Here is a 13,037-nt window from a genome sequence, read left to right on the forward strand (position 1 = left end):
TTCCGTTTCTTCGCACATTCTCATTCTACCGATTCTTCCATCATCATCCACTTGCCTTAATCATCTATCTCTCTTACACTGAGAAAAATCCGTTATTCGGACAAATATACTGTATCCTTATGTTTACTACAGAAATCAGTACGGAGCATACATTATCCATATCCTACATATGCACTACCCTTTTTCTCACTTAAATGTTACATCATGCCATTGCAAGATGTCTGACATCTAACAGTCTTCAATATATTACATGCATAGGTATACATATGTTACATACATCAATTATGTTACATACGTCCATCTGTATTTGAGATCCTGACCGCCTATATACAGTTCTTTCGTTTGTATGTAAAATATTTTTATTCGGAACACTTATACGGAAAGTACGTATAAAATACACGTTTTCAGTTATACATTTGTTGTATGTTCAAAAACTACAGGATTTACACATGTAACCTACTTTCTTACGTGCGCCACATACGATCTTTTTCTTAATGTAGTTTAAAGGGCATTATCGTGGGACGTTAAACTGAAAGATTTCATTTCTATTTAGCAAAAAATGCTGTAAAAACCTGAATTTATTAACTGATCTGATTTCGTCCTCCAAAGAATAGGTTTCGTCTCCACCTGTGTCCTATAGAAACCGGAACTTGTAGAAAGATTTCCAGAATGGTTATCAGGGAGTGACGTATTTTTAGATATAGACAGCGATCCACGAATATTTGATTCATTTTATTAAAAGTCTAATGTAGTTACCAAATGTGATGCCCCCTCTTTTGGTGGTTTCTAGCGTTTTCTTGACATATATAAAGCAACACAGATAAAATATTTTGCCTGTTTTCTTTTTTCTAGATTATGGATAAAGTTGTGCCTTAGGAGTGCATTTTGGAATTCTATTCCCGGTTATAATACAACATTATTGTAGTTGGCTCACAACTCTGAGGGAAATTTCATTCTTAAGGTTTTCTAGTAAAAAAAAAAAAAAAAAAGAAAAAACACTACTACTACTGTCAATTACATTGGCACTTTTTCCTTATTAAATACTAGTTGTAAGCATTCCTCGTTGCCGGGTCTTAATTCAGAGCCTGGATAAAATGACCCCAAGAAGAATATACTTAAAAAAATTTTCTACAATAATTTCATTCTCATCAGATTATTTATCCTGTGATGTTATGTAAGCCCGCATAGACATGGCTGTTATGCGGATGGCATGCAGGCAAGGCATTCTTAAAATGATCATGGAAGAAACATGCTTAACGATTGACCTTACAGATCCCCTCCCCGAGTGAAAAATCGGTAAAACGTCTTCGTACGCGATTAGATCTGCTGAAGATGTATGTATGTACTAAATTTGGTAACTTTGAATAGCTCCTTTCTATGCAAAATGTAATAACAGAGAGACTCACACATTTTTTATTCAAGATTAGGAGTGATACATAACGTTAGAATAGAGGTTGGTGATTTTGTTATCGTTATTACTTTAATATAAAGCACACTTCTCTGTAATTTAACAACAGTGAAGTGACAGGTCGTTTGACAATAATTCTTTGTAACATTGCTACGAATACTTCTAAGTAGAAAAGTTCATATGAAAATGTAATACTTAGGCGATGTTTTGATATTTTCTCCATGATTTAGTTAATTTTAATTCCACCCAGTATATGTAATTTCTGTGTTTAGGCAACATTGTTTTCGCCCCGTTTTCCTCGCCTAGTTTTTGTTGTTCTTTATTTGCTATTACTGGCCATACGAATCTTTCAAGGTTTGCAAAGAGTGAAACATGTAAATCTCGTCAAATTGATTGGTACAAAACTGCTGAACGACGTTCAGTTTGCAATAAAGTGGTGTCAATTTCCTTAAAGAAGTCACTGGATACAATTTCAAACACTATGCAAACTTTTAAGCAAGAGACGTAGTACTTTGTGTAAATGAATTCTTCCGAGTCACGAGCGGTCCACAAAGGGTGAGATACAGGAACATGTAAACTGTGTCAAGATTCTCAAGTATTGGACACTTCAAACTTAGAAAATGTGCATAGTTTCCTGAAAACTAGATTAGGTGTAGTGTGATGACCAATATATGACAAAGAATGTTGTTACATCTATTTGACTCGTCTCTCCGTCATTTATATATATATATATATATATATATATATATATATATATATATATATATATATATATATATATATATATATATAAACCAATCTACTTCTTTAATAACACTACAATATATATTTTCTTTCATTATTACCTTTACTTAAGAGCGACGATATGTGGAAAGAAAGCATCATGAAAAAAGCATCAAATTCAAGATTATAACAGATTTTCACATTTCATAACTCTTAAATATATCAAAAAACTGATTTTTAGATTTAGATGTTGGCCATCTGCACGTCTGTCTGTTCGTCCCGACATAAATATGTTCACTTGTCTAGAGCAGTGGTTCTTAACCGATGTGACGCTACACACTGGTGTGTCACGTAGTCCTTTAAGGTGTGTCGCGAAATTTTAGAATTTAAAAATCATGAAGAATTTAATAATAATTAGTTAAAATCAAGAAAGACTGGAGCAGGCAACACCTCCAGCGGTAGCAATAATGCTCAGTGGCAGTGCTATATAGAGTCATTATAAGAGCTAATTGCTTTCACTATTATAATATATTATTATTATTATTATTATTATTATTATTATTATTATTATTATTATTATTATTATTATTATTATTATTATTATTATTATTATTATTGTTATTATTATTATTATTATTATTATTATTATTATTATTATTATTATTATTATTGTTATTATTATTTGTAATAAAAATATCAAAGAAGCATGTCACGATTCCTGGACGTTTTGTAAATTGTGTCGTTAGTGAAAAAAGGTTGAGAACCACTGGCCTAGAGTCTATACAGTTTAAAGCATCAACATCAAACTTTTAACTTAAAATTTCTAAAACATTCTTTAGGAGCTCTTTTACAGTTTTGTTCCTACCCCTCCCCACCGAAATAAGGGTAATTTACTGAAGAGTTATCATCAAAATTTGTAATTTTCTTGAAAACGGTTTTTACGAGTTTATTCGTATTTTATGACTCATTAATATCCTTTTAGTATAGTACAAGTAGTTTTATTTATTTTAAATAACAAACACTAGAAATATTAGTTTATTATGAGTGGTTGGTTCTTTTTGAACGATCTTCTAAAAAATCTGGTGATTTTTTTATATTTAATAAATATATCCATTTTATAATATTAGTAACTCTACAGTATAATGTAAGTTGCTCCTTATTTAAAAATCCACCAAAATAAGTTTATTCTTACGTTTTTTTTTTTAACGAACGATTTTCTCAAAAACTACTCTAAGGATTTTTCTTGTTTATATTTTATGAATGACTTGACAATATCGTATAACTTTTTTTTTTTCCTGGAAAACTCGCAAGGATTAGTCTACTCCTGAGGTGAGTTCTTTCCTAGGGCAACCATACGTCCCGTTTTGACCGGGACAGTTCCATTTTAAAGCTGTGTCCCGGCCGTTCCATCAGTAGATGAAAAATAAAAGTACTATTTGTTCCGTTTTATGCAAGTAAAATAATTAAATAACAAACACAGTGTCTTTACTCCTCACAAAGGTATTAATAATTAATAACAAAGAATCAAATAACTGAACTGAAATTCCCTATATTAAACATGACCTGTAGTTCGCAGTACTGCTCGAAAGGTAGCATAGGTTTTAGCAGTTGCTTGTTTGTTGAGCAAACTTCATTTTCATAAGTAAGTAAGTAATTACTTGACCCCGCCCTGTAACAGAGAGAGAGAGAGAGAGAGAGAGAGAGATAGGAGGGGAGCTCTGATATCAGGGCACTGATAAGAACAAATGTATACTTAAAAGTCCAGGGTTACTAATTCAGCACCAGTAGCAATCCTAGCCATATTCTTTTCAATTTTAGCCATTCTATAGCCAATTTTCATATTCATTCTTACGTCTCTAAAAATAGAGGAAATGTAAACGTGAAATTTTTTAACGCCAAATTTCTCACGAACATGGCGACAGATACTGGCAGCATGACATTTGGCAGGCGAAGCTGCTGGTTGGATGTTGGTAATACTACAAAAGTCAGTATATTACAATATAAATGTATTAGGTGCTGCAAAGGTAAGCAGCAACTAATTTATGCACTGATTTGTTCCTCTTTCTCATGATTTTTAAAAAGCTTGAACTGTCCCGTTTCTCAGCTGAAAATTTTATGGTCACCCTATTCTTTTCATCAGACATTATAAAAAAAAAAAAAGATGACCCATTTGATTTTGTTTGTATTTCATAAATAAATGTTTCATTATATAACCATACAATATACAGTAGTTTAAGATATATTTCACGAATAAATTTACAAATTGTAGTTTCCTGTTAAGGTGAATTCATATTTAGATGATTCTCTCAAAAGCGATTCAGGCGATTTTAATTATAAACCTATAATGTTGAAAGAATAAATTCTCACGAAAATATCTACATAAAGTATTTTTTTTTAAAAAAAAATCTCAAATGTGATTTCTGCCATTCTGTTGATATTTTGTAAACAAATATTTCATGAATAATCTTTGTATATGACATATGAGTTTTCTTCAGTCTGTTTTCTGGGAATATTTCGGTAATAACTACAGCGTAAGATAATTTGTGCGCCACCCTCTAAGGGCAGCCGCATATTGAGCACAGGTAGACCAGTCAAGTGGAGGCAGAGAGAGACAGAAGAAAATGCGGAGAGAGAGAGAGGGGGGGGAGCTAAGTGCACTGACTGTATGTCTTGTTCACTGCATTGGAGTACCGCATTTTGACCAGAGGAAGGCCAGTCAAGTCAAAGCAGAAAGAGGCACAAGAAAATGCGGAGAGAGAGAGAGAGAGCTAAGTGTTCCGACTGTGCGTCTTTGTTCAGCATTGGAGAATCCTTTGACTAGCACATGCTTGTGTGAATAATATGCAGTACTAGGCTTTGTTGCATTGCTCATAGTAATGAACCTGGGGTGGGATGTCCTGTCCTCTGGTTAATACACGGCCAGCCTAATATATAAGATGAAAATAAACACACCACTATTATATTTTTTACTGCTTCTTCCGTATAGCAAAATTACAAAAAAAGTTAAATTCTTAATTTTGAAATTAATAAGTACCGAACTATGAAAGAATATTAATATTCATTTATTGCATATTTTTTTATACTTTTAATGGTTAAAAAGAGATGTCAGAGAAAGTTGAGATAAATTAAAAGTGTACATACTGTAACAGCGAAACAGTTTAGTTTATAATATGCCATCCGATTTTTTCTTCTCCTTCTATAGCTTTAAGTGGAATTTGTCTTTTTTAACTGTAGCCCGTACAATGTTTGCTCAAATCAAAACGAATTCTATGTATTGACATATAAAGTTGTATGCACTGAGCACAAATACACCGATTTCCTTTCTACGACTCGCAAATTCGAAAATTATATTTTTCAATATGTCGAGAAATTGTGCTAACTTTACGAATTGCGCAGTATGGGTTTCATGATAAACATAAATACTCGGTATTATGTATAGTTACTCGCTGTCCAGTTAATTCTAAGTGAAGTCCGAAATTGACATGTTTCTTTTTCTTTCTTTCTTTCTTTTTTTAGTTTAATGTCTCATGGTTATGCATTTTAGGCTAAAGGAGATGTAATTAATTGGAAGTGATTGTGAAAAATTAAGTGTTGGTGCTCTCTCGCGGGAATCGAACTCGGTACCAACTCACCAAAGGCATTTAAAGGACGTATAATGAGTTTCAATAATGAGATATTCCAATCTACATATCTTTATACCAATATCTGACAGCCCAAACCTGACCCCCCCCCCCCGTAAATAGTATTCAAAATTGAATTCGTTGATTAAAAGCTGAAACATACTAGCACTATGTTGCTGCATCTACTGGTACTAAGTCTTATCTTTTCTTTATCTTACACTATCTTCCCACGGATTTCTATTTAAGTCCTTCGTTACCAGCGAAGTTGTATAGGACAAAATCTACAATTTAAAGTAGGATCTGAACCACTGAGGGTGCATTCGATTCTCTTCCACCGGGAATCGAACCGAGACCTCGTGCATCATAGGCACAAGCGCTACAGAAGCGAGATGGCGTCTCGCTACCATTGTACAGTCACGAACATTAATAAATGGAGGTTGAAGCCATAAGAAATAATTGCTTCAGTCTCCATTTATTAATGTTCGTGACTGTACAAGCTGTGACGGCGATAACCGCCCTGCAGGCTACATGTTCCGGGAAGCTCAAGTTATAAGACTTAAATCGTGTAATTTTATTCTTTCTTTTTGTTTTAATTCTGCAGGGGAGCCAGTTCCGTCTTCATCGTATGCTCCGATACGCATCGATAAAACACTTTTCAGTATTTTCTTTCTCTAGTTTACGGTTTTCTTTATTTGAAATCACGGCAATGCGAGTTTTGTGGAGAGCAACATCATGTTCGTGGGTTGATTCTTTTCAAAGTTCTTCCGTTTTTCTCCAAAATGTCCATCCTACGATTTGTTTCAAGAGCATTTACCTTCACTAAACATCAAACTGTCTCCTTTAGCTTCCAAGGAATAATTGTGGATCGTATAACTACGTAAATGGTTTCATTTATTTTTGAACCGACTTCAGAACGAAGGAAGAAGTTTCCAATTCGACCCGTTTTTAATATAATTATGTTAGTAAGACTATTCATGGCTTTGGATTAATTGTTTTAACAAAAGAGACACTGACCAAAGCTTAAAACTTTACTTTATTTTAAATTATAATTTGTAACTGTTTCGGATATCTAGCATATCCTTCTTCAGACACGATCGAGGAAGAACATACTTCCTGGATGGTCCTATGTAAATTTTATCAAGATATGTCTTCGGAGCTAGACCATACAACATCTCAACAGGCAGTGGATATGATTATTTTTTTTTTAAAAAAAAAGTGTTATTTAAATGTAAGTTTATGAGATTTTAATTAAAATAAGTATAAACCAGCAAAAGAATATTTCTATAGTATATTCCGTGTTTCTTTATACTTTGATGTCATGATTTCGTAGAATTGTTTCTTTAATTATCTATTTGCTATTAACGATATCAGATAATAGAACCAAATAAATAGTACTTATTTCACTAAGAAACTTTACTTACTTTTTAAGCTATAACTTGTAAATGAATGGTAAATAGTAGACAGAATACGAAATATACAATCCTATGTTTTAAATCTGACGAAGGTACTCAGAAAAAAAATGTGGAAATGTCGAGTAAAAGACCATGAACCCTTATTATGGAAAAATGGCATAAAATACGATTTTGTGCAGCGTAAAATTTAGAATTATGTTACAGAGCTCTGATTTCGTCTACTCATGATCTTTGTTTGCAGTATAGCGTTCCTTTTCAGCACTGCGGCTGTATGAGACGTGCACCCACACCCATAGTTTACAATGGAATGATAACTAGCACAATGCGTTGAAATTTTTCAAGGTTCTCCCACCGGCAATAGAACACGGAATCCTGTGCACCAAAGGAGCGTACGCTGGCTACTAGGCCAGCGGGATGAGATATTAAGAGCCACGAGAAAGCAGTTTTGTCTCTCTCTCTCTCTCTCTCTTTCTCTCTTTCTCTCTTTCTCTCTCTTATTTTTATTTTATTTTATTATTTTCTTTCCTTTTTTTTTGGTAAATTTTTCAGATGTGAGTGGAATAACTATCTCTACTTCGAGAGCGTTTGTGAATTTTCCATTGAAATGGAACATGAACTCCTACAGAGGAAGGAAATATTTCCAATATAATAATTGGTGCTTATGCACTACTGTATTACTAATTTAAATATTCATAATTTAATCGGGGATGCAGCGTGGAAAAATTTTTGCGGCAGTTCTTGGATTATTGCTTGAAAAACCCTGTTCAATACATTATTACCTAGTATCGTTACCGCTGGCTCTAAAATACTCCGACCCATCCGGAAATAAGCGACTCTCAAGATTTAAGGGCAAAAAAATACAAGTAACAAAATTACATACTTCAAATTAGAGAGATCGCCAGCATCATGTTAAACAAAATACATTGCATGACGAAATGGCTATTATAAAACCCACCTTTTATAAACTCAGACGTTAGAGAAGCGTCTTAACTTTTCACAGTTAAAGTTTTAATTTAAAAAAAGATACTGTAAGGATAATAACATTATAGTTGAATGGGAAAAAATGATGTTTCGAAAATCTTCGAATCTTTTGAACTTAATTCTAAAGTTATTGTTAACATTAAATTCAAAATTAATGGAGCTCTCTATAAAATTAATGGAGTTCTCTATAAAAGAAAAATCTGTACGTCGTGAATGTTAAAATAGGGAGGAAATCGTTAAAACCGTCTAAAAGGTTGAATATCCACAATTTGAATTTGCGGAATTATTAGTTTTATGATAAATAATATTGTTCTTGTAGATCAGATTAAGGAAAAGAACAGTAAAATGCGCTGAAATAACACTTTGAAATTTAGTTCGATTCGTATATTGATATAGTTAATAGACCTTACCATAGACAGAGGACTGAAACTCCAAATTTGTTTTTTTTTTTTATTTGGTGGTAATTATTATTTAAAAATGTTCCTATCTTCTGTTACCTATTTCTTTCCTGCCTTAATAATAATTATAGTTTTGCTCTTAATATCGGTACTCTCAAATTTTATAATATGACATAAAACTAATAGTCTCTCATACAAAATAACATGGTAGCTATGGCCAGACAGATTGCTTTTAGTTAACTGATATATGGTCAACATATCGGTTCTCCTTACTCTTTTTATTTTTTCTTAACAAGAATTACGGATGCTGCCTGATAATTCAAATAATTTTCCACTTACATAATGACACTATGGAAAGACCGAACCCGTGAACGAACCGGTGACTTAGGGTCTCTTGTTCGATCCCCGGCCAAGTAAGTTTGTGGGGGACAACATCGTGTCCGTGGGTTTTCTCGGGGTACTCCCGTTTCCTCCCAGTTTCTCATTCCACCAATTCTTCCATCATCATTCACTTGCCTTAATCATCCGTCTCCTTTAGCCTAATAAGCATAATCGTAGTACGTTAAACTGAAATATTTCATTTCATTTCATTTCAAAGAGTATCGAACCCAGAATAATGCTCGTCAACCTTTCGGTTATGCAAATCATTAAACAGATCACAGATGTATACAAACTCTTGTAATAACCGAAATAGTTTTGAAAGTAGTAGTAGTTTTGAAACAGACTCTAAATTTAGAGGATACAAGTTTGAAACTGATAATTCTTTCCACAGACATCCTACTTAACTTACATTCCATTCATTAGTCATGTATCTTTAAACAAACAAAACAAAAAAAAAAAAAAAAAAAAAAAAAGGTAAACAGAATAGAATATGGTAGACTCTAATTTTGATTCCATAAACAGATATCGTTATCTAAACGTTTTCGTAAATCAGGCCAGGAAGGAAGTTGTTACAATGGCAAATTAAATGTTATGGTTTCCTTCTTTTCCAGTTCAGTGGCAGATCTAGCCCAGGGCCGGGGGGCTAGGCTCCCAGTTTTTCGAGTGACAAAAATAATTGAACCTATTATTTATATATTTTTTTTTGGAAAGTTTGGGGTAAACTAATGATATACCTTCATAGTCAGGATTATGGCTGCCGCTTCCACAGTTTTTAGCTTCTAGATCCGCCACTGCCCCAGTTGAATAAAAAATAATGAAAAAATGCATGACTGCAGATTCGATTCCTAATTCTGACGGACTTCATTTTCATGAAGCAATTAAATTATTTCAATTAAGAATTTGGGTGCAAAATGCTATAAATAGAATAATGGGATCAGTATGAATTCATCATACCGTATATCAATATCACTGTCAATCCGTCTGGCTGGCCTGAAACTCCCGCGAACAATAGCGCTATCAATTTATTACATAGTTATATATCATTAAAAAATGAAAAGAATTATCCAGGGTATCGGGAATAGCTACATGATTAATGGTTTCAAAAGAAGAAAGTGCTAAGAAAAATCAACAGGGTTCACTAGTAACTCTGTATATTTTGTTTGGCGCTTATTTCTCGACATTAATACATTGTATCAAAACTTTGTAAATTTTATTTTTCCAGAACATATTTGGGGAGAAATATAAAAAATAATGTTAAAATAAATGCTTTATTTAACTAATATAATGAGATTTATACTGAATTTTCGGCAATGAAGTTATTTATATTACAAAGCAAAAACTTCGCAAAACTTTTTATAGAGTTAATAAAAACATATTATCATACAATTTGTGTGATCGGTCGCGGTTTGTTGTAATTAAAATATATTTATGAACAGGAGGAGTGAAAAAAGCTGATACCTAGTGGTGCATATCGGTTGTGCGGGTTACGGGGGCTTGCAGGATAATGAATGTGTGCCGTTCGTACTTACCTGTTAAGATCACCGCAAGTGTTGCTTTGGAGAAGCGCAGAGTGTTCAGACTGACTGTTGTGTGTGTGCTGTTCGATACACAACTCTCGGGGAAGTCTGAACGAACTCTCGGTTATATATGAGAACTGCGGAAAACAGTTCACTGTTACGTCACGGGCGCGGCGACCAATCAAACTCTCCATGCGTTCATTCATCCTCCTCCTTCTTGCACTTTTAGAAGTCCGTACTTTTAGGTCGATACAAGTTTTTCAAGGTCTAAGGTCTCTCTCACACATGATCCACCCGCACGTCTCGTCAAATTCTCACATTTTGAATGAATGCAATCATTTTAAATGTGTATAATAATAATTCTTTTTCTGCGAACTGTTTGTTAACCAAATGAGCATAGAATTCCTTATTCGAGTTCTTTCTAAGCTATTTCTCTTCTGTCACGTGTTGCGTCTCTCTCTCTCTCTATTACTCATAGATTATTTTTTTATCTTTAGAGAAACGTAGACGCTCAGCCGTGGACATTTAAAAAAAATATTTCAAACTGGAAATTTATTTATGACTATGTAATCATATTATTATATTGTAAAAATATAAATCACTTCTTGAACAAGGATAAGGCATATTTTTTTTCTGAAAAATTGCTGAAATAATGCAGTATGGGCGCTTTTTAAATACCTGGTATTATTTCACTAGTGCCAAATAGCACAAAAGATCTCGCAAAGGCTATATAACAATAGGAGAATCACAAACAAAATTGGAATCTTGCCTACAAGATTGAATAGGAAATTTCGAAAAGAATTATTCAATTTTTCTTTTTCTTTTTTTTTTCTTTCTTTAAAATATACAACTTCTGGCCATCCAAATAATGCTGTGTAAAAGAGTTTAATTTGTATTGAACGATGTTCCCTTTCATTCTTTTTCACTCTGTTTGTCGACAGTTATCAGCAGTAGTGGCGATTGGATGTTAATAGTAGGGGCGGGGGGGGGGGGGGGCAAGAAATGATCTAAATATTTGTATATCAATGTTAATTTTCCTGGTCGCTTCTAACACTTTGTTTAACCCTTTCCAGCCCGAATTTTTTTTTTTTTTTGTGTTGGAAAAACATATGTACACAGTATTTCCTGTTGCAATGATGCCACATGATAGATCCTCTGTTTTGCTTCAACGCGAGTAAGTAGAGATACCAAATGATGAGATTGACCCGAAACAAGAGTGTTATGATTACATGGGGAAACTGCATGAATTAATATTAGATTTATGATTATAAAAAGTTTGTGATTCCAAATGGCATCATTGGGCTTTAAAGAAAGGTTGTATAACTAATAGGATACTATCCTTTTCAGTTAAAATGCCGTATATCGTCTTTCATATTTTATTAAGTAAATTGACATCAGCAACGCAAGTGGGTACTAGCCCTTCGTGCTTTTAAACAACGAAAGTGTAAGAAGAGATTTGATTCCTTGCTCATGAACATCTTAAAATTCTGTCTGGAAAATTGTGTGATCAGATTAGGGGCCTATTTAATAACAAATTTGCAAAACAAATAAATAGAAAGGATAATATTAATCATAGTAACGAATGATGAGGCTTGTTTTGAGAAGTTTTATTGAAACTGGGAATTAATGAACAGCTTATATTTTTAATTCCACACGTACCATGAAATGTATGTTATTACTCTTTCAAAATAAAAAACAGTAAATACTACAACCATATGCTATGTTTAAATAAATACACAATAGCAATATTAATTGCTTTGAATTGCAATTAAAACGCACTTCCTGTAGCTTTCTTAACTCTACAGGAAGAGAAATGACCAATATCTACTCACGCAACGGCAAAAACTATATGGCACAATTTTTTTTCTATGAACCAGTAATACATACAAAAACATGACATTTTCAAATGAAACTATATACATTAACGGGTCACTTCAAAAAAATGGGGGCAACTTCCCCCTCTTGGCTTCCCTAACTGACGCTCCTGGTTATCAGAACAAAATGGTAAAAGATGGTGATTACATATAGGACCGGATCCATGATTTTCTGAGGGGGTGCACCAATAAATGTCAGTACATTTGAATCAATTTTTTTTAAATGCCTTTAGGACTCTGTGATGTGTATGAGGAACTAACTTAAACTATTGTGTTTAGCAAAACCGCTTTCTTTTAAGCCCGAAACGGTGCACCCCCTAAATCCGGCCCTATATATACGTATATATATATATATATATATATATATATATATATATATATATATATATATATAGTATAAATAATGCGTCTCAAGCAAACATACAATCTGTAAACTTGTATAAGCACTCTATGAAACGAGTTTTCAAACTGGACCGGGTTAGGTTTTAGTAAAATGTGAATATGTCCTCTTTTCTACATGTATACTCAGACATTTGCTTCAACTAAATATGTATAATGTTTTAAAATAATAACCTATAATAATATTTAAAAAAAAACTTTTCTTGTTTTAACGACCCATGGTTATTCCTTTTAAGCTAAAGAAGAGAATTTATTAATGAAAGTGAATGATTGTTGAACTAAATTTTTTGCGTTCTCCCACCGGGGATCGAACCCGGGATCACG

At 33.1% G+C, this 13,037-nt stretch overlaps 1 protein-coding gene across 1 annotated transcript in view; it reads right to left on the reverse strand.

Moving 5' to 3' along the window:
• Tk (Tachykinin) overlaps nt 1-10,541 on the reverse strand; it is a 568,960-nt gene extending 558,419 nt beyond the window's left edge. The window contains exon 1 of the mRNA XM_081735973.1: nt 10,453-10,541. The gene's annotated coding sequence lies outside the window, so the exon portion shown is untranslated. The remainder of the gene's footprint in view (nt 1-10,452) is intronic.
• Between the last annotated feature and the right edge of the window lie 2,496 nt (nt 10,542-13,037).

This window comes from Thermobia domestica, chromosome 13 (genome assembly GCF_964235325.1).
Source record: "Thermobia domestica chromosome 13, izTheDome1.hap1.1, whole genome shotgun sequence".
NCBI lineage: Eukaryota > Metazoa > Arthropoda > Insecta > Zygentoma > Lepismatidae > Thermobia > Thermobia domestica.